We start from the raw sequence: 24,084 nt of genomic DNA, 5'->3' as shown, positions 1-24,084 counted from the left end.
TGCTGACTTTCAGGAAGCGGCTCAACACCTGGCTATTTGAGCAGTAGCAGCACCCTCCCCCGCCCCCTCAGCGCCTTGAGACCCTCACGGGTGGTAGTGCGCTCTACAAATACACTGATTGATAGATTGATTGCTTTGCGAGTCGCAGTCCGCTGATTGATTGTTTGTTGACCGCAAATGCTGTCACAAAACCGTTGCAGACAGTTTCAAGTTGGTGTTAGCCCATTCGCAAAATGGGATTCTACTTGCAAATTGCGAGTTGATAAGTCTCGCAATGTGCGACTCTCAAAACCTGATCTTCTTACATGTGGCCCTTAGTCACACATTTCAGGTGCTATGGCAACACCTGTGCCCATGCATTCTGTCAATGATAATCAGGTAAAACACTGTCAGCATACAAAATTTCACTGTATTAGGACAGCAAAGTGGGCAATGCATGTTTAGCGCTACATTCACATACATGAACTCTGCCATTATGTTAGCAAAGAGGTATACACGACTTAGGGGACACTGCCAATGGGGCATTTGTTACCTACATACAACTGTGCCACATATGTCATGGACCACTGAACGCATGATAATGGCAGACTGAAAACTGAGCCACATGTCCATCACACAGTAACTCAGTGTCCCTCGATGCACAAGCCGCAATACCTGAGTCACTTGTATTGCAGTGCACAAGGGAAGTGCCATTGAAATTGTCACCAAAATACAAATCATGCCATGGAGTGCCATCTGAAATGGATTAGCCACATATGGTTGAAGTAGGGTTTAGCACCACATGATTGTTAGGCCCAGTGCATTTGTGCAGATGTGTGGCTATCACTCACTGGAGTGTCAGTGCCAATGTGAGTTTGCAGTGGTATGTCTGTTGTACTGTCTACATTCAGGATCACCAGCTCACTCACCTAAAATGTTACACACTGTGATATATTGTCCACACCTATGTACAGTGATCTGACATTGCGCATATATTTCCTTTCCATGTCTTACAGGTGGACCTGCCCTCTATACGATCGGGGAAGTGGCTAGATTTCAGGACCCAGACTTATCCAGTAAGTGTGATAATGTCTGTCCCGTGTAGTGATTGCGGCTGTTGTGTGAGTGACTCTTGTGTGTAGCACTCATTGCAAGAAATGATGAGCTGCACATGATCTGATATCTTACTCGGCTTGATGTTGACATAGTGTTCCATGCAAGGGTTACACATTCACAGGCGGAGAGTCATATCTTGGGAGTCTTGTGCTGCACAATAGGCAGCAGTGTGTGAACAAGGAGATTACTAGCCACATGTAGGCCCACATGTGACTTGGAAGTGCAACAGTGTCAGTATATTGACACAGGATCATACCCTCATTCTCGCAATACAGTAATGCATCAGTTTTCCCCACAAAATTGTGCATCCCTGTATTGTAATGTACATGTGGGACTGTCTGGGTAACTGTCCCCCAGCATCTAGCCCCATAAGTTGTACTGCATTTACATGACACTTCTGTGGTATGTAATAGGCGTGCATCCAGGTCAAGGCCAGACGTGCGCCGGCATAAATGTGGGTGCTATGGGAATTGTGTTGGCAGATCAGGTGTTGATGGTTGTCCACAGCTGGACTGAATGTAGATGTGAATGACCTATGGTTACCTTATACCTAGGGGGCAGCCCTCCTCACATGTGTTCCACTCACTAAATCCATGTATAAGTGGACATGCCTTCGTGGTTGTCTTCGACAGTTGTGATGATGTATTACATGCCCATCACCCCTGAGGCACAGGGGTAGGCGAACAACATATATGTAGGTAGATGTGATGGTCACAGTGTAGATGACAGTCATCTCTTTCAAGCATGCATGTGTCCCAAACGACATTGAACCTTTATGATTAGCAACTGCATACCATCCTGCCAATTACATCTACAAGTCACTGGTCTTGTGTGCTTTGAAGTTGACTCAGACGATAAAGATTAGTCGGCCTAGCCCATGTGAAGTAGTTGCTGCCTTTGCATTGTGACACATTGCATTACATCAATGCACAGATCACTTTATTTGGTCCAACTCATGTTGGGCCAGATGAAGAACAATCCGAATTTGCGACTCTCAAATTGCGAGTCTGAGCGACTGACAATTTGAGAGTCGCAAACCCAGATGCTGGCTGGTGTCCCTGACACCATCTGCGAATCGGAAGGGGGTTGCAAAGACCCACCTCATTAATATTAATTTGGTGGGTCGCAATTTGCGACCCCCTTCCGATTCGCGGCTCTCACAGGGATGGTGGACTGCTGGAGACAGGAGACCACAATGTTTTTTTTGTATTGCACCCCTTTTTCCTTAAACGTTTGTGTTTCATTTTTTCAGAGCAGGCAGTGGTCCGTAAATGTTTTCAGGTTACCGACTTGTAAAATGCATCGAGATGTTCTTTTTGCATGGCACAAACAGCGAATTTCACTGTTTGCGCCATGCAAAAAGCATTGTACATCTGGCCTGTTGTGCTTTGCTGTGGTGTAAAATACATGATGGGTAGGCAGCGTTGCCATTACATTCATCAGGGACATTGTATTATCTGGACTATGATTCGGACTGCATGTGCAAATCGAGACAGAATGTTAGATTATCATCTGTACATGTATCACACAATGATGACACTGATGGTTGCCTGTCTCACAGCTGCCTACATGGATGGAAATCAGGGCTTTCCAAAAGCGGGCAGTGCGATATCAATACATCTTGGATGTGGAGTCTGGGTACCGCAAGATGGCACAACACTATCAAAGGGAGTGAGCCACGGGGGACCGGCATTGGCCACAAAGTTTGAAGCCACCACCACACCTACACAGAGTTCCACAGCTGCCACAGTCACATCTGCCCCACCTGTTGCACCAGCAACTTCAGCACCACAGCCCACCATGCTTTCTGCAATGGACATGTCTGCAATGGGGGAGCTCCAGAGGGACATGAAGAAGGTACTCAAAAAGCTGGACAGCATTCAGAAGGATGTGGACAAAAACACAAGGAGACTGAAGGCCATCAAAAATACACTGAGGAGGGCCAACTTGTGAACTCTTGCCTCCCCTCACCCCTAGTTCAGTCCCCTCCCTCCTCATTCCTCATCCTGTTTTGTAGTGGGTTTAAGGGGTTTAGTGATAGGTTAGAGTAGGGTAGTTGTTTAAATAGTAAAGTCAAGTTGTGGCTGTATACTACAATGGTGCGCACTTCCGAAAATGTCTTGCTTGTATGAAAATATGAAACAGTCAATAATTGGTGACACCTGAATATATGAATTGCACGGAGTGCCAGAGTGGTTCCACACCCAGCCACAGGGTGTGTAGGTTGTGGAGCCAGTTGGTCCACACTGGATATGTATGACTGAGAGAACCACGGCACATCCAATAATTCCAAATGTTTTCCTTTATTCTTCTTTAGTATATCCAATGAACAAAGATCTGTTACATTGTTCCATGTACAAACAGCCTTTAGTATATCCAATGAACAAAGATCCGTTACAATGTTCCATGTACAAACAGCCGACACGTGTTTCGTCGTAACAACGACTTTCTCAAGGCTGTAAAACAATATTCAAAATACAGTAATGAACCACTAGTTCCAATGTCTAATGTGATATCCCAACCATCACCCAAAGTGTGATGTTACCAGTTCACATGGCCAAAAACATTGCCAAAGAGACTCACTTCCATGTGTAAAATTAGTTTTGTCACGGTACCAGGTGAGTTACCAGACAGTGATTTGGTGTTCCCTATAGTACTGGAAACAGGTAGTCACAATTTATATTGTATATACAAAAGATGAATAGATTTTTTACACCACAAAGTGCACAAAATAAATTAATGCATACCAGTGACCTTAGTGAAAAGCATCCCAAAAAAAACTAACGTTCAAAACATAAGACATACCTTGTTTATATATTATATAGTATTCGGACTGTGTCAAATCAAGTCCACAATGTGGTATTCGAAGTGGTGATTCTTTTCCCATGCAAGGGTATGTTTATGTTGAATTCACGGGTACACCTTAGGACTATATCAAAGGTTGTACCTAGACCATGATAAGTTGAACTATGGAAAAAAGAAGTAAAACTAAGTACCAGGCACAAACAGTAGATTGTATGGATCGTGATGTTGTAAACTATGGACACCATGAATATATATAGCGTGCCACTTAGTGGGGGAAGGACTAGGGGCCAGTTATAAAATCCGGTGTTAACTAAATACAAGAAAAGATGGCCGAGTATGACTAGCTTGTCAGTATGTGCGTTATACGGAGTCTTCTTCAAATAATTATATGCCCGAAATCAACATTAAAAAGTGCAGAGAAAACTAATTGCATAGCAGAGACATATCAAAGTGTCTGCTCATGAGTGGGCTGAGTCCCGCATGTCTTATATTAAAGAAAGAGAATCGTTCTGAGCTCCTGCGTCAAAAGGTCAATGTTATCTGTCTCAGCCCACGGATACTGGCTGTGACATACATGCGTTAACAACACTGTCCAATGTTTGTAGAAAAATAGGAAAGGGGAGAGGCGCGCTATTCACCATAAAAGTCGCCTGATTTTGTTCCACATTTTGGCAATATAGTGAGATATAAGAAGCAACGTTATGCTAAAGGTTCATTATAAATTATAGAGCGATAGTGGAGAGGGGAAAAGCACGCTACTCCCGAAAAATGCCGCCTAATTTTGCTCCACTCTCGGCAATGTAGCGTGATAAAAAGCAGCGTTATGCTAAGGATTCATTACAGATTGTAAGGCGGCAAAGGAAGCCACTAACAAAGTTTGTAGTTTGCTGTGATGTGACCTTACCTATAGATTTGTCCTGGTGAGCTCGTGTATACCTCCGAGGACGTCAAACGCTCGTACTGACTAGCACGGACATTTTATGCTTGTCAACAATGATGGAAATGAAAAAAGGACAAGCTTACTCTGGTTTGAAATTCCCAGTGGCGGCCATCTTGTGATGAACATAAACATAGAATCGGAAGGAATAACGTGGAGAATCGCATGTTATCAAAAAGGTTAATCTAAGGCGTGTACAATAAAAGTGAGGATGAGTAGACCCAAAGAGAACCACACCAATTGTGACCCATATTTTTTTAAAGAATTTAATAATCTAATCTTGATCCATCACATTGTACAGATAAGTCATAGAGGAGATTAATTTTGGTACAATGTTACAGTGTGAGTTACTAGCATACTCCAATGCATCATGTCTATATGCAACACTTACGTAGTGTATAAACATTTGATACAAGTATACATTAATATGTACTAACACAGTAAATCCTAGTCAGCAGTATCATGGATCCCATGTTGCACCTCTATCCTTGTGGCAATATAAACAGATCTACCATATCCAGTTCTCCACAATAGTGGGTATATATATGTCAAGTGTAAAAATAACAAGATATAAATTAAATACAATGTTAGTATGTTCTTGTACATTAAGGGAAATAGCCCAGTGCCATCACAAAAAGACATATAGATCTTTTTCTTTATTTAACCCCTCCTCCACTGCTCGAAGCTTAATTATCCATCTGCTTTCCATTTGTCTGAGTAGAAGAGTCTTATTGCCACCCCTTGGGCATCCGCCCAGGGTGGCTATGCCATGTGTTTTGATCTTATGTAGATCCTGCTGAGTATGATTGGAATTGAAGTGTATGGCAAATGTATAATCTTTATTTTTGTTTTTAATTGCTCAAAAATGTTCTTGCAACCTTTCTTTATAGGGTCTGATTGTGCTCCCTATGTATATGTGATTGCACACACATATGAGGCAGTACACCACATATTTGGTATTGCAATTGATGAAGTGTCTAATGTGATGTGTAACACCAGTATTATAGCAGAATGATTTAATTTTGTCTATGGTGTATTCACAGACATTACACTGGCCACATTTGTAGAAGCCTAGAGGTGGTCGTGGGATCCAGCAATTTTTGGTAAGACTAGGTAAGAAACTATGACATAGTTGGTCTCTCAATGTGCGACCTCTGCTATAGACGACACTAGGTCTAGCCCCAAGACCATTTTTTAAGGTGTTGTCAGACAGTAATAGATGCCAGTTTTTTCTCAATATTTTGAAAACGTCTGAGCTGATAGTACTGTATGGGGTGATTAAACTTAGTTCCTTGTTGTCTTTGGTGGGTTTTTTCGTTGTAGTGTTAATTAGAAGTGTTGCTCTGTCAATTGTGCGAATTCTCTTGTGTGTTTTATCCCACAGTCGTCCTGGGTATCCCCTTTTGAGAAATCGCTGTTTCATTACGTCAAGTTGTTAGGTGAATTCATGTTCCTCACAGCAGTTACGTCTCACCCTTATGGCTTCACCATATGGGATTTCTCTTATTTGACAACAGGGATGGGCACTGGAGGCGTGCAAGATGGAGTTGGTCGCTGTGGGTTTCCTATACAGTTTTGTGTAGATATTATCATTCTGGATGTAAATAGTCAGATCTAAAAAATCTATGTTCTCTAAGCTCGAATGGCTGGTGAAATTAATATTAAAGTCATTAGTGTTTAAATGACTGATAAACTGATCCAATGTTGCATGATCTCCGGACCAGAACAAGAGGACGTCATCGATATATCGTCCCCAATATATGATGTGTTGGGTAAGTGCTGGTGCGCAGTTGGTGCTCATAGTAACCCGTATATAGATTGGCAAATGAAGGTGAAAACTTAGCCCCCATTGCCACCCCTTGTATCTGTTGGTACCATACGCCTTCATGTAGGAAGACGTTATTACTCATGACCAGATGTATAAGATCGAGTAACATGTCTGAGTGTCGGAAATGTGTAGCATCCCTCTTGTCCAAAAAGTGTCTTATCGCCATCAGGCCAGTCTTTTTGGGTATGCACGTGTACAGTGATGTAACGTCCAAGGTGACTAAAAAATGTCCCTCTGTCCATTGATAGTCAGAAATTAGGGAAAGCAGATGCTTCGTATCCCTAATGTATGAGGGAACATTTTGTACAATTGGTTGTAAATACAGATCAATGTACTCCGAGAGTTTCTCGGTCGGAGAATTGATCCCCGAAATGTTTGGTCTACCAGGAGGGAAGTTAGCTGTTTTATGTATCTTTGGTAGTGTATAGATACATGGGAAGCTTGGTGTTGCGTTGAATAAATATTTAAACTCTAGGTCTGTTAAGAGACCCATATCTCTCCATATAGAGAGTTTAGTTTCTATGTCCCTAATAATCCTAGCTATGGGATTATTGGCTAGTCTGCAATATGCCTCTTTGTCCTGTAGTTGTCTATTGATCTCTGATACATAATCCACCCTGTTCATAACAATAATGTTGCCCCCTTTGTCTGCTTCCTTTATTACGATGTCTTTGTCTTGTGTTAGAGTACTGAGTGCAGCACGCTCACTAGCAGTGATGTTCTGTGGAATATTTCTAAATTTGTTCCTATGTCATGATTCCAACTGATATAGATGCTTGGTTACCTGATTGTAAAAAAAGGTCAATAGTACTGTCTGTCGGTAGCACAGGAACAAAACGTGATGCAGGTTTGAGTCCACTACAGCAGGTGTCTGTATTCCCCCAACCCAGTTCTGATAGTATCTTGTCATATGTAGGTGTTTCATTGGTGTCCTCCAAGGATAATAGTGTATGTATGTCCTTTATGTCCTCCATACGAATTCGCACAATTGACAGAGCAACACTTCTAATTAACACTACACCAAAAAAAAACACCAAAGACAGCAAGGAACTAAGTTTAATTACCCCATACAGTACTATCAGCTCAGACGTTTTCAAAATATTGAGAAAAAACTGACATCTATTACTGTCTGACAACACCTTAAAAAATGGTCTTGGGGCTAGACCTAGTGTCGTCTATAGCAGAGGTCGCACATTGAGAGACCAACTATGTCATAGTTTCTTACCTAGTCTTACCAAAAATTGCTGGATCCCACAACCACTTCTAGGCTTCTACAAATGTGGCCAGTGTAATGTCTGTGAATACACCATAGACAAAATTAAATAATTCTGCTATAATACTGGTGTTACACATCACATTAGACACTTCATCAATTGCAATACCAAATATGTGATGTACTGCCTCATATGTGTGTGCAATCACATATACATAGGGAGCACAATCAGACCCTATAAAGAAAGGTTGCAAGAACATTTTGATCAATTAAAAACAAAAATAAAGAGTATCCATTTGCCATACACTTCAATTCCAATCATATTCAGCAGGATCTACATAAGATCAAAACACATGGTATAGCCACCCTGGGCGGATGCCCAAGGGGTGGCAATAAGACTCTGCTACTCAGACAAATGGAAAGCAGATGGATAATTAAGCTTCGAGCAGTGGAGGAGGGGTTAAATAAAGAAAAAGATCTATATGTCTTTTTGTGATGGCACAGGGCTATTTCCTTTAATGTACAAGAATATACTAACATTGTATTTAATTTATATCTTGTTATTTTTACACTTGACATATATATACCCACTATCGTGGAGAACTGGATATGGTGGATCTGTTTATATTGCCACAAGGATAGAGGTGCAACATGGGATCCATGATACTGCTGACTAGGATTTACTGTGTTAGTACATATTAATGTATACTTGTATCAAATGTTTATACACTACGTAAGTGTTGCATATAGACATGATGCATCGGAGTATGCTAGTAACTCACACTGTAACATTGTACCACAATTAATCTCCTCTATGACTTATCTGTACAATGTGATGGATCGAGATTAGATTATTGATTTTGTTAAAAAAACATGGTTCACAATTGGTGTGGTTCTCTTTGGGTCTACTCATCCTCACTTTTATTGTATACGCCTTAGACAAACCTTTTTGATAACATACGATTCTCCACGTTATTTCTTCCGATTCTATGTTTATGTTCATCACAAGATGGCCACCACCGGGAATTTCAAACCCGAGTAAGCTTGTCCTTTTTTCATTTCCATCGTTGTTGACAAGCATAAAATGTCCGTGCTAGTCAGTACGAGCGTTTGACGTACTCAGAGGTATACACAAGCTCACACGGATGAATCTATAGGTAAGGTCACATCACAGCAAACTACAAACTTTGTTAGTGGCTTCCTTTGCCGCCTTACAATCTGTAATGAATCCTTAGCATAACGCTGCTTTTTATCTCGCTACATTGCCGAGAGTGGAGCAAAATTAGGCAGAATTTTTCGGGAATAGCGCACTTTTCCCCTCTCCACTATCGCTCTATAATTTATAATGAACCTTTAGCATAACGTTGCTTCTTATATCTCACTATATTGCCAAAATGTGGAACAAAATCAGGCGACTTTTATCGTGAATAGCGCGCCTCTCCCCTTTCCTATTTTTCTACAAACATTGGACAGTGTTGTTAACGCATGTATGTCACAGCCAGTATCCATGGGCTGAGACAGATAACATTGACCTTTTGACGCAGGAGCTCAGAACGATTCTCTTTCTTTAATATAAGATATGCGGGACTCAGCCCACTCATGAGCAGACACTTTGATATGTCTCTGCCACGCAATTAGTTTTCTCTGCACTTTTTAACGTTGATTTCGGGCATATAATTATTTGAAGAAGACTACGTATAACGCACATACTGACAAGCTAGTCATACTCGGCCATCTTTTCTTGTATTTAGTTAACACAGGATTTTATAACTGGCCCCTAGTCCTTCCCCCACTAAGCGGCACGCTATATATATTCATGGTGTCCATAGTTTACAACATCACGATCCATCCAATCTACTGTTTGTGCCTGGTACTTAGTTTTACTTCTTTTTTCCATAGTTCGACTTATCATGGTCTAGGTACAACCTTTGATATAGTCCTAAGGTGTACCCGTGAATTCAACATAAATATACCCTTGCATGGGAAAAGAATCACCACTTCGAATACCACATTATGGACTTGATTTGACACAGTCCGAATACTATATACTATATCAACAAGGTATGTCTTAGGTTTTGAATTTTAGTTTTTTTGGGATGCTTTTCACTAAGGTCACTGGTATGCATTCATTTATTTTGTGCACTTTGTGGTGTAACAAATCTATTCATCTTTTGTATATACAATATAAATTGTGACTACCTGTTTCCAGTGCTATAGGGAACACCAAATCACTGTCAGGTACCGTGACAAAACTAATTGTACACATGGAAGTGAGTCTCTTTGGCAATGTTTTTGGCCATGTGAACTGGTCACATCACACTTTGGGTGATGGTTGGGATATCACATTAGACATTGGAACTAGTGGCTCATTACTGTATTTTGAATATTATTTTACAGCCTTGAGAAAGTCGTTGTTACGACGAAACATGTGTCGGCTGTTTGTACATGTAACATTGTAACGGATCTTTGTTCATTGGATATACTAAAGGCTGTTTGTACATGCAACAATGTAACGGATCTTTGTTCATTGGATATACTAAAGAAGAATAAAGGAAAACATTTGGAATTATTGGATGTGCCGTGGTTCTCTCAATCCTAGTTGTTTAAATAGGATAAGTAGGTTTCGCAGTGGTTTTTCATATTATTACATGTTAGTTTGTGGGTGGGTGGGTGGGAGTTAATGTTGTGCCTTTTTTATATTTAAAAATTTTTTTTACAATGTAAAAAATATATATATATATATATATATATATATATATATATATATATATATATATATTTGTTTAGTATTAGGTAGTATATGTTTAGGTTAGTATATGATGTCCTGCATGTGTCTTGTCATATAATGGCGTGGGGGGGTAAATGTTTAGAGTGTGTTGTTAAATGTGGTAAGTAAGCTCAGCATAGGGCAGTTGGGGCCAGTTGTGGGTAATGTATAGTTAGGATAGATTAGGTTAGTATAGGTGTGTTACATAGTTTTAAGTTCAATTCCATACATAGATAATAAGAATTTAGGTACTCCCTTACTTTATGTGTCATATGCTATGGGCACATGGTCTTTGCATGAGTGTACAGTGCCAATTGTCTGTTGGCCTTTGAATTCCATTCTGCATCCACATCCCTCTCTTGACATGTTAATCCCAACTTCCAATTGAGCTGTCACATTGGCAGCTACAACAAATCTAAATCTCAATGCATCTGCCATCCATTGTACCCACCACTCAACATGACTATGGTTCCCATGTATTGGACAGGTAGGTGCGCTTTTTAAGCTATAATTGTTTTGATCCTGTGTCGTGATGTTGGGCACTGTGGGATGTCTGCCTGCAGCCTGAAGCTCAACACTGCTTAACTGGTTAGTGCCAATTTCAGATGAGGTCAAGTATACAAATTTCACGCCAATGTGTTTCACTTGTACTCGCAGCTGACGGTATTGGCCGAGCACTCTTACACAGACATTCTTGCTGTATGCAGTGGGTGAGGCATGTATTTTTTAAAACAAATGTCACATACACAGTGACTTGCTTGTAGGCAATGTGGCCAGTATTGCCGTTCATCATGTAGATACATTGTGTGTAGATATCTGCCCACCTTATTTCTGCACTCTCGTATTGACACTCTGTGACCATAGACATGTTACAGCATCACAAATCTCCAGCAAAGTAGATGTTTCACATTACACAGAGACAAAGTGGTTGTGTAGGTGTTGTTTGTTTTAAAGTGCTGTAGTGCAATATTTACATAGTCCAGGTCTGTGACCCCATTAGTGTAAACCATTCTATTGTGACGCAACACAAGTGCAAGGTTGAGGGACATGTTATTGGACATGCTGAGGTGAAGTGTCAGTCAGTGCAGGGGAACATGAATTGCCAATGGAGTAGTGAGAGACAACTGCAGTCCATAGTGGAAAGGTTAACAGTGTGTCGGTGAAGAGTGCATGTCACCAACTGTAGCAACACTGGCATGTTGTCAAGCACAGGACAAAGGGAAATCAGTGCCCATGTGTTATGGGCTGGTGCTACCGGGTACTCCTATGGGTGAAGATAATCTGTTCCACATCTTTAAACTCTGATGTGTGTGTGTTGTCTCCTCTCCCTTGATGGTGGTGGTAGTGGGTTTGAAGGGGCCACACACACTTCAGTGGTTGGAGAAGTGGACACCAAATTCCCAGCAGCTGCCATCTGTGGAACTACATATCGCATCACTGCAGCAAGGAGGAGATGCTGATTATTGAATATGGCAGCAACATCCCTATGGTATGCAGCCATGTCTGCCCTGACGGAGGCCAGTTTCCGGTGCATGGAGTCCTGCTTGTTGTCATGCATGCAGCAGCAAGATTGGGAGGGCAGGTGTTGTGGCAACTCCCTCACGGCAGATATTAGGTCCCTCACACACTGTTGCAGTAGCGTTTGTGTGACTTCTTTGGCTACTGTCTGTTCAGCTGCCATTATCATGCACCTGCGCATCCCCTCAAGGCTGGCTGCCATAGTTTGCATCCCCACCCGCACCTCCTTGGACAGCTCCCACTGTACTCCCACTACTGTCCTCTCAAAGGTGGTCCCTGTGTCATCAGAGTCCTCAGCGTGTTTGAGCTGACAGGTCGTACTATTGGCGTGGTTGGTGGGTCCTCTGGGATGGCCTGCTACATGTATACACCTCCTTGCGACTGGAGGTGGTGTCTGGAGGGTTCCCAAGACATCTTGGAGGGTTTCCTGGCTGATGATTTTCAGCTAGTCATCCAGGTCATCAGGGTAGTCCAGGACAGGCAAATCCACAGGAAAGCCATCGGCCTCTGCAATGAGATATTGTACAATTAGTGTGTCTGTGTTGTGCCAGTTGTAATGCGACGTCACTGACTTCCGATTGGTGGTATATTGTCATCTTGGTTACCATGCATTGATCCTGTCATTCATGTTTGCAGTCTCTCAGCCCTATGCCCCACCTGCATGTCACATGTAGTGAAGGGCAGTTTGGGCAATTGTCTGCGTCACATCTTCTAGGTGTGGGTTCTGTCCAAATTGTGGCTTGCCACCTTCTTGTCCTAATCAACCCTCCCTCTACTTCCATTTGCATGGTGATGCCTTGCAATGATTGTTGATGTGCTGATGCCACAGAACCACACATAACAATATGGCCCTGTCCCAGTCTATCATTTTTCACATACTCCTATGCGGTGCTGAGACCTAGCACCACACCATGCCTTGCATTTCCATGAGACAATGCCCGTTTTACCATTGGTAGTTTCTCATGTTGATGTTTGCATATGTGTGCTGCATTGCATTGCACTGATGGGCCTGGCAGAGTTCAGTTTCCTTTTGTGACTGGGCGGGTGTGTTTGCCTTCCTACACACATATGTCCTCCCCCTCAATGCAGTTGTCTTAGCACTATGATTCCTGACATGTTACATGGTGGCATTGCAGCTAATGTGACACAAGCACAGGGGTAAATCCAGGGATTGCCAGCATGGGTATTAGATTACTGTTGTGTACATCATTATGTATGTGTCAGTGCCTGATGGTTATTGAGTCTATGGGCATGACCAGTTGACAGGAGTTGCACTTGGATAGGGATTGGTGGGGAGCGATCACATAGTCATGCTGAACCCTCATTTTGAGTGTGTTGTTCCATGGGCACCTAACTGGCATTTCCTAATTGACCAGCGCACACAGCACAGGTAGTTGTGAGAAATGTTGTTAATGGGGAATGCCGCTTGAGCCAATGGCCTGAGACTGGGCATGGTCCTCTAGTTTACATTATGACAGTGCCAGCTGTCCTGTGACACCAGAATAGTTTTACATTCTACCCTACCCTCCAGGCCTGCTTCAGCATTTCCAACAGCCTTGGCATGGCCATGTACCCCCATGCAAAGGTTGTTGGTGTTGTGTTGTGCTGTGCCATTAGGGCCCCTGCACAGCCCATGCACCTGGCATGGGCAGTGCAGGGAGTCCCATGCCTTCCCTCTTTTCCCTTTCCACTGCCTGATTTGCAGGGCTGACATGCATTGTGTAGTTGGTATGTGCCTCCCCGTTCTTGCACTTGACATTTTGGCCCCTCATGCAGCTTACCATGCATATGTGTTGGTTCCTGGTAGTCTGCGCTGTCCTGTCCTGCGATACCAGTGATGATTTCCTCCGGGGTGACGGCTCCAACCATCTCTTTGATCTCGTCCAGGTTCTCTTGCTGTGCTGGACTCCCACCTCTGGTCTGCAGTCCTGCCTTCCTGTTCCTTACCATTTTCCCCTTTGTACTCCGCTTGTAGTCATGCCATTGTTTCTTGCACTCAGTGACAGTTCTCCTGACCTCTGCCACACTGTTAATCTTGTTCACAATCTGTTGCCAAATTGCCTCTCTCCTTCCAATTGGCAATTTAGAGGTGATGAAGAGTTGATGCTCGTGCTCCGTCACCTCTCTCACCAGTATTTCATGCTCCTCTGCGCTGAAGCGACACTTCCTCATCTTCTTGTCTCTCCCTAGGTCTTGTCTGTGTTCTCTTGGCTGGTTCCTGGTTGTCTGGGGTCTCCCTGGGGTCTCTTCTGGCTTCTGGGATCCATTTTGGGGCTCCTTTGCACTGTTTGTGTCACTTTTTGATGCTATTGCGGGGGGAAATGGCGCATTTCCATTTTGCAACGTGTTTCCGTGTCGTAAACCGGATTAGAGTCATTTTTCCAGCGTTAAAATTATTTTGCCTTACGACAAGGCGCAATAGTTAGCGTCAGGAAAAATGACTCTAACTTCTTAGCACCACCCAGCGTCAAAGTATAAATAGGATGTATGGGTGGCATTAAGAAATGGCGCTAGACATCGCTAGACTTTAGCGTTAGTGCAGTTTTGCGTCAAAAAGTATAAATCTGGCCCTGTGTGACTGCATAAGGCTGAGGTCACACGTGCCAGGCACTGAATGCCAATAGTCAAGGCACCTATTTGAACATCACTGCTCCTCCCTCTGCGCCTCCTGTTGCTATTGCTCTCTGCAAACTGTGTGCCTACTTGTCTACAACATCAGCTACCTATTAATTTTTGTGGCCATTGAGTTGAATCCCACGGACATGGCATGACGCATGCCATGTAATTTTCTGTTGACCCCTTTCATTTCCTTGTGCTGCAGGTGCTGAATGCAAAGCATGGATGCTTCCAGATCCACCAACTTTCCTTCCTGCTCTGCACTGACATGTGATCTTGAAGGTGTATGTGTCTGAGCCCTTCCACAACGCCTACGTGCATGTACTGCTGTATGCAGGGTTTGGGGTGAGACAACCTGATTCAGGATGGTATTGTGCATGGTGGATGTGGATGGCATCCACATCCTCAACTGACGGTGGCTGTCTTGTGTATGTTGCATCGCTGGAGTGGGCATGTGTCGTTGTAAAGTCACTATACCCAATGACTGCTCCTTCTTCATCCTTTGGGATGTGTTTGTCTGCCTCACAAGTTGGGGAGTGTATTGTTTCTTCACGTGCACCTTTTGGGTGAAATGAAAACTATTATTAGTGTGTTGTGGGAATGCCAGTTACGTTGCACATTTAAATTTCAATAAATTTATGACACTGAGTGCATCTTTCTGTTTTATTACTACACATCCCATGATGCACCATGATGGCTACTGTTGCTGCGTGGCTGTGTTCTGGGTACTCATTCATCTACCATACAGTGAGGCTGGACAACACTTTCCTTGCATTGCTGCAGCTGCTGCCGTGTCCAGGTTGCCAAATCCCACAACGGCCTCTTGCTCTACTATAGTATCCACCATTGTCTCCAGTGCTGTAGAGGGGGGTGCTGTTGGTGGACCACCTCCAGTTGCCCAGGAATCACAAAGACAGTTGGCCAGACGTGCCTTGGTATGTGACCAGAGGTATTACCACCTCTTCTGTATTTCATCAACCAAGCGCTGAACAACTCCAACCACAATTCTTTTAAACGGGATGCCCCTACAGATCTGACGTTTCTGGATTTCAGACACTGTCTGGGATGCACAGCTAAACAACTGCTCGTGATGACTGCAGCACTCCTCCTTAAGTATCTCAAGTTCTTTCTCTCCAAACTTACGTTTGCGCTTCCTTGCAGGTGTCTCACTCTGTGGCTGGGGGCTGGACATTTCTATGCACTTTTTCTATGCTTGTCCCACTGCAAAGCTTACTTGTTTTCTAGCACTTCACTGCTGCACACTGTTGCAGCTTGACAGGCTCACTTTGGGCAGCACGTCCTGTAGTTTGGGGTCCTCACCATGCCACAGGAAGCATTTTCTATGGCTGAGGTCACTCTTCTCTCTATTTGCGACCTGGATTTGCAATTTGCAACCTGGATTCGCAATTTGCGATTCTTTAGGAAATCAGAGGAACGTAGAAATGGTTTTGCGAATCGTCCGATTCGCAATTTGCGAGTCGCAAAACCATATGCAGAATGGTGTCCCTGACAGCATCTGCGAATCGCAAGGAGGTCGCAAAGACCCACCTCTTTAATATTAATGAGGTGGGTCACAATTTGTGACCCCCTTGCGATTCCCTGCACTGACAGGGATGGTGGCCTGCTGGAGACAGCAGACCACCATGTCTGTGTCTGCTTTTTTAATAAAGCAGTTTTTTTTTGGTATTGCAGCCCGTTTTTCTTAAAGGAAAACGAGTTGCAATACCCTCGGGAAAATGAAACCATTTGGTTTCATTTTTTCAGAGTAGGCAGTGGTTCATCGGACCACTGCTTACTCTGAAAAAATATTTTTGGCGAAATTCACAAAGGGGAAGGGGTCCCCTTCCCTTTTGCAAATGAGTAAGCACCCACTTCACATGGGTGCTAACTGCGAATTGCTTTGCGACCGCGTTCGCGGTCACAAAGCAATTCTGCATTGCGGTGCGAATCGCAAATAGGAAGGGAACACCACTTCCTATTTGCGAGTCGCATTCCCATTTTGCGAGTCGGTACCGACTCGCAAAATAGGAATGAGGATCGCGATGCGCATTTTGCATGACGCAAACTGAGAATTTCGCAGTTTGCGCCATGCAAAACACGTTGTACATCTGGCCCAAATTGAGAGTCCATACAGAATTGCAAAATTTAGCAATTGCCACTCTGTACATGCTATTTTGCAACTCGCTATTTGCGAACCGCAAAAGTTTGCAAATAGTGAGTCGCAAAACGGTTGCTTCATACATCTGGCCCTGAATATTTAATTGATTATGCCTTTTAGAAGCTTTATTTTCTTACAACTTTAGCTTCTTTCTCTACTTTTTCAGCATCTAAGTTTAGCATTTTTGGGAAGCTCCCTTTAGAGGAAACTGAAACCTCTTGATTTGTCTGAGACGACTTTAAGCCGTCTCTCTATGTATTAGCTATTTTAAATCAATTTGAATTCTACTCACCATTATATCTAAATGCTGATTATTGACTTGTGAATAATTTGAATGGTTTGAGTTGTTATTTTGCAAATCTACTACTCTCTATCGTTCTTGAGGGCCTAATGTGCTTTACTGACATTAATGTTTTAGTGGGTTTTTTTAACTTCAGCCCGGGACAATCACCATTTTTAGGAGTGTGGTCGGGTTTCACATGTTGTCTTTCAGGTCACAATATATGAACTCATAACCTTTTTAAAATATATATATATATGTCTCAGGAATCCAACATAATTGCAACATGTAATAATGAGAACTGTATATTTGCACAGAGTATTTGTTCTAATCTGCAAACATGTGGGTTATGCCAATGAGGATAATCCTCTTTTGTTGTTTATGCAGTATGATGCACAAGCACTGATATGAATGACTGTTCATGATATATAGTTGTGTTGCACTTTTTTCGGATATAATTTACATACTTTAACACAAGAATAGAACCTTTGAAGTTGCTTCTCAGGCTTAAAGGTCTTAGCACCCATCTGGATATTCCCCCACACGTACATGGCAGTCTTTGTCTAAAAGGGAAGTCGTCTTTAGATGTGGATTCGGGTCAATGTGTTGACAGTTACATGGCAACCTGTATATAAACAAAACAAAGATGGGACCCGGGTGGATCGCTCAGAGCACACCACCTGAATAGAAAATTAAACCATGTCATGGGTAAGAATTGTGCATTGATGTGGAATAGCTCTAAGCTCTGACACCTGTGTCCTAAAGTAGGTTTTTATTAATCAAGAGTAACTTTGAGCGTTATTAGGGTACTTTCATTGATTTTGGTGCTGATCCCTTGTTTCTAACATTAGAAGCATACTCACTAGCATAATCTATCCGGATGGCACATTATTAATTTATGTAGTTGCCAACATTGTTCTCTGTGAACAATTAATCATGATATATAAGTGTAAATGTTGTTTGACATACTGTCAGCTGAACACACATATCCCCCAATTATACACATTACACCCGGGAGTAATCTGTGTGACATGTTCTTCCTCCATTAGGTGGATCGTTATGTATAAATAATCATGATATACAAGTCTAAATGCTGTTTTGAATATTGTCAGCCTAGCACACATATCCCTCAAGTGTATACATAAGATGAGGACTAAATTGTGCAACATGTTCTTCCGCCATTAGGTGGAATAAAGAACATGGGGTTTCAGATGCAAGAGTAATTCCTGACAATTATTGCAAGAAAGTAACGAGGATTACAATAGTTCTTGATTTATTGGATTCTGAGGCTCTAATTACACAGCTGCAAAAACAACAGATGATGGATGGAATGCTGCACAAATCAAACATTCACCCCCAGTCACAGATATGGGTTACATCTATTGTTTTATGGCTTGCCTTGCCACTCCAGTTTGGACCCTGCTATATGCAAATCCGTCTTGATCCTGCTCCCATGGGAACAGTCCAGCCCAAACTGCCAGACCAGGTTCTTACTGTACCGGAAACAAGCATCCAGAGACCGGTTTCGGGATATCACCCCTCATCAGCCAGACTAGCTTGAATCTGGTGGAATAGCAACCATGGGACTCATGTCTGGGTATACCCTTCCCACTTAGGGCAACAAATGCAAAAAGAATTGATGATGGACGGAATGCTGAACAAATCAAATATTCACCCCCAGTCACAGATCTGGGCTAAATCAATTATTTCTTTGCTCATCATGCCATACCAGTTTGGACCCATTCATATGTAAATGAGTCTTGACCCTGCTCCTCATGGGAACAGTCTAGCCCGAACTGCCAGGCCAGGTCCTCCATGGACTGTAAACAAGTGTCCTGGGACCTGTTCCACAGCATCATCCCTCATCAGCTAGGCTATCTTAAATCTGGTGGCATACATGCAGCAGGAAGAATACCTGCATGACATAATGTTTGAGTGTTTTGGGCGAAGAGGGTGTGGACACAGTGGGACAAGACAGGCTGCCAGTGTACATGGATGTTGTCTGGTTATCTGCAGGTCTGGTGAGTGCGCTGCAATTGTCTGTCAATGTAGTTGTGGTGAGTGCAGGTGTGGTGCCTAGGGTGCATGTCTGGATGTCAGATGTTGTGGTAACTGCATGAATGGAGGCAGCAGCAGTGACGGTGCAGTGCGTGTGGGTGTGCATGGTGAGGTGACAGATATGGTGGCGGGAAGGCCGACACACTGGGGGAAGTGGATGTTGTTGTGTGTAATTTAGTATGTTGGGTGTGTGCACACCTGTGGTGGGAAGTGTGGTGCTTGTGTTTTTCAGTGTGCTTCTTGTGTGTTGATCTGTGTGCATGGCTATCTGTATGTGTGCTTGGGATGGGTGAAGGGAGTGGGGTGCTGGAAGGGGTAGAGGTGGTGGGAGGGGGATGGAAAGACCAGGGACACTGGCTACCATCAAAGAGGAGGCCAGAGCCTGAAAAGATCTCTGTAGGCCAGACATGGCACCGTGAATGCCTTCCAGGTATGCATTGCATTGCTGCATTTGGGATGCTAGCCCTTGGATGGCATTCACGATGGTTGTCTGCCCTACAGAGATGGTTCTCAGGAGGTCAATAGCCTCCTCTTTGAGGGCAGCAGGGCTAACTGGGGCAGGGGATGAGGTGCCTGGGGCAAAGGAGATACCCACCCTCCTGGGTGAGCGGGCACGGGCAACTCAGTGGGGAGCAACTGGGAGGACGGTGATGGTATGGGGGTGGTGGAAGATGGCAAAGAATGGGTGGGCCCAGTAAGGTCCACCACCACCAGGGAGCTGCAATTGAAGGAGGTATCAGAGTCACTACCTCCAGTGGTAGTTGTATCCCCGTAGTACTCCCCTCACCCTCCATCCCACTGGTCCACTTGGCATTACTTGACTCTGCATCCTTGGAACCGTGGGCTGCTGCATCCCCACTCGCTGGTGCATCAGCTCCCTGCCAGATGATGCTAATGTACACAAACGAGACAAGTGCACAGGGGTGGGGAAACAAAACAAGGGAGAACTATGTCAAATCCTGAAAATATGTAAATTTTGGCCCACACACACTCCCATCTAGGTCACACACGCACGTACCCTCAGCACAGACAACATACGTCATGGATGTGCCCCTGACTACTGGACATGACCCCAGAATACACCACATAACCCTCATGAAACACAAACCTGACACACTGTGTGGAGTACACCCATGAGAGACCATGCCCAGCCAATGCACTTACAAGTTCATAAGGCTACAATGAATACAAGATGACAGAAAGAGGAACCCTCATAGGACTATAGAGACTGACAAAAATAGCATAGCCCTTACAATATCCCAAGGACTTTGAGAGGGCAGGACTGCAGGAACACACCTGTTCAAGTGCCTGGCACTGTAATGCATACATACCACAGCACCCAAATACATCCATCAAAACGGTATCACAACAGTGTTGCTACTCACCCACTTGTGGTTGCTGTGCTGCCTTCAAGCGCCCATCCAGATCCGGATAGGCCACCACCAAAATGTGGGCCATTAGGGGGGGTCAGGGTCCGACGGGCACGCTTTCCTCTTTGGAAGGCCTTACCCAGCTGGGCCTCTCCGGTCTTCCTGGCCCAACGCCTCAGGTCCTCCCACCGCTTCCTGCAGTGGGTGCTCCGCCAGTTGTAGACCCCCAGGGCCCACACCTCCTTGGCGATGGCTTGCCACAGGCCTTTCTTTTGATGGGCGCTGACCTGCATGGGACACACAGAGCAAATAAACAGACGTCAGTGTGTGTGCACCGAATACAAATGTCATGTTTTTAACTCACGGGCAGAACGTGCCAGACAATCTACAGCCGGGCAGTCACACATCGAACCCACATGCATACAGGCATCAGCCACAATCACACACATCTAAGGCTGACAGATGCCAACTCACCTGCTCCTCTGGTCACCCATACAATTTTGCATACAGGGGTAGGACCCTGTCTACCAGCTTCTCCAGCTCCTCCACGGTGAGGGCCGGGGCCCATTCCCCTGTAACCCATGCCATCTCAGGGACAAGAGTCAGGGCATAGCAGCACACGCAGTGGAGTACTACCCTTCACAGGAATCAGGAGTCAAGTGTCAAGGGTCTCACAAAATGGCGTAGGCGATCATGATTAGCCCAGGTTCCCCATTGACAACCATGTAATCCAATGATCAGGTGCACAGCGGTGAACACCACCTTCTGCCATGACAACTAATGCCAGCGGAATGAAGTCACCTCCACTCTATCAAACCTGGATGGCAGGAGGCTGCCATTTTGCTACCACCATGTCTCCATAGCCTGGCCAGAGGCCTCATCCAGGGCCCCAGTCTCTTTCCCCTTTGTTGCTTGCTGCCCTGATTCTGTAATCCTCACATGTACCCATGTCTGGAAGTGTGTCCACACTGTGATGCAAGTATGACAGTTAACTCAGCACACATTTGCCTGACGGTGTACCTCAAACTTTCCATTTGTGTGTGTTACCTACGTTTCGCATTTTGAAAAATACAGTGACATCATGGGATGCAAGTGTAAGTTGACACTCAGAATGTGTTCTTTCCTTCCCCATAGGTACAGACCCATGTGGCGAGGGAGAGCCCCATCTGCATACATACCCCTGGTAGATCTGGAAACTATGGAGGAACGTCATTATCACCTACATACTCAATAGACCTACAATCAATGACCTCCATGCATTAATGGATTCTGTTCTGAAACCGGCAAAACGAAATCAGTGTGCCATCCCTACAATTGTGCAAGTGCTATCTGTGCTCCATTTTTTGGCTAAGGGCTAATTTCAGGTGACAGTGGGTATGGGTGCAGGGATCTCATAGCCAATGTTCAGCCAAATCCTGTCCAAATTTCTGGAAGCCCACGTTCAACACTTGCAAACATATGTCCAGTTTCCCCAAAGGGCTGAACTTCCTACCATCAAATCTGGATTTTATGTGTTCGCTAATATCCCCCATGTGATAGGTGCCAATGATGGAACTCACATAGCCCTCATACCCCCAAGAGTGAATTAACAAGTGTATAGGAATCGTAAGAACTATCACTTCATGAATGTACAATTGGTGTGTACTATTGATCAGTACATATCACATGTCAATGCCAGGTTCCCAGGCTCAGTCCATGATTCATTTGTCCTGAGAAACAGCAGTGTGTCACACATGATGGGACAACTACAAGGGGACAGACGATGGCTCATAGGTGAGTCTGTATAACCCTGGATCAGTACATAGCTGACAGGCAGGCTGTATACAAGTAAAGGAAGTTTGTTCTAGTCTGCTTTCGCCCACTTTTGCAGGTGATTCTGGCTACCCCAACTTGCAATGGCTCCTGACACGTGAGGAATCCCAGGACAGATGCAGAGGGGAATGATAATGAAGCCCATGGACATACTAGGAGGGTGATTGAGCACACTATAGGTCTCCCGAAGGCTAGATTTCATTGCCTCCATCTCTCTGGGGGATCCCTGTGCTATGTCCCTGACAAGGTGTGAAAGATAGTGGTGGCCTGCTGCATGCTGCACAACTTGGCTGTGAGGAAAGCTATCCCACTTCTGGAAGAGGAGGGTGCTGTCCAACCAGTCCTGCAACCTCAGAGAGGGGATGAGAGTGATGGTGAGGAAGAAGAGGGGGAAGATCTCAACTCCATGACCCAGCTAATCTGCCTATACTTCCAGTGACTCTAAGGTACTGTTCAATGATGCTGATGCATTCACTGCATAGTTTCAGTCTGACTCATGTAATACATACTGTGGTGTCTATTGTCAGTGACAATGCTAACTGATGACTGAAGTGGCATGTGCCAGGAAACCCAATATTATTTACAGTGAGACACTACAGTCCGTTGGATCCCCTCCTGAAATAAAGGTGTGATTATGATATTAACTGGCTAATGCATACACACTCACAATTCATTTCTCATTTTGACGAGGGACATACGATTTGAGTGCATAGGTGTATTTATTGAACGGCAAACTACACATAAGTGTTGGGACAGTGAAATGGAGTGGGCCCATGGTGCAAATACATACTCACGTACATATGCTCAGCTGTTGGTAGCACTGTGTTTTGGTCCATGTGGCCATTGGAAGTTGGTGTAAAACCAGTGGCATGTCAACAAGGTAGCTCAGTGGCACACAAGGGAGACAGTTCAATCAATCAGGGATTTGTAAAGCGCACTACTCACCAGTGAGGGTCTCAAGGCACTGAGGAGGGGAGGGGGGCAGAGGTGAGGGGGAGGTACTGCTCTTGCCAGGCCTTGAGAAGGTTCCTGAAGGTAAGGAGGTCTTTGGTCTGGTGCAGGTGGGTGGGAAGAGTGTTCCATATTTTGGTGGCGAGGTGCGAGAATGATCTCCCGCCGGTTGTAGCTCTGCGGATGCACGGGATGGTTGCGAGGGCGAGGTCAGCGGAGTGGAGATGCCAGGTCGGGATGAAGAAGGACAGTCACGTCCTGGCACTGGGCTTGGTCTTGGTTGGTGTTTCAGTGGCACATCTGGGTCTGAGGGCACGTTTGTGAAGGTGCAGATGGGCTGCAGGGATAGGGGTGCTAGTTTCCTGTCTGTCCTCTGGCAATGTCACCAGTCCAGTAGCTGCTGCAGATGTAGATGGCAGGGCAGTGTCCTGGCTAGTGGCCGGGGCTTGCACGTGGGTGGGGGTCTCAGACTGGCTGTGGTACTGGTGCTACAGCACCCCTGCACTGGAGGCCATGGTGGGATTGAGCTGTTTTCATTGCTCCATGGCCTCCTGGTGGTGTGCTATCTGCAGCCTTTGATTCTCCTCCAGTGTGGCCAGGATCTGGCCCATCCTGTCCTGGGTATCGTGGTATGCTCCCAGGACCTCAGAAATCACCTGTTGGGCTGCTGCATTCA

General features: G+C 44.5%; 1 long non-coding RNA gene across 1 annotated transcript in view; it reads left to right on the top strand.

Annotated features, from left to right (window-relative positions):
* Positions 1-8,957: 8,957 nt before the first annotated feature.
* LOC138260823 (uncharacterized) overlaps positions 8,958-24,084 on the top strand; it is a 134,419-nt gene continuing 119,292 nt past the window's right edge. The window contains exon 1 of the long non-coding RNA XR_011199015.1: positions 8,958-9,035. This is a non-coding gene — a long non-coding RNA (uncharacterized lncRNA). The remainder of the gene's footprint in view (positions 9,036-24,084) is intronic.

Source organism: Pleurodeles waltl, chromosome 10 (assembly GCF_031143425.1).
Source record: "Pleurodeles waltl isolate 20211129_DDA chromosome 10, aPleWal1.hap1.20221129, whole genome shotgun sequence".
Lineage (NCBI taxonomy): Eukaryota > Metazoa > Chordata > Amphibia > Caudata > Salamandridae > Pleurodeles > Pleurodeles waltl.
The sequence above is the reverse complement of the archived record's forward strand: the minus strand, read 5'-3'. Positions and strand labels throughout refer to the sequence as shown.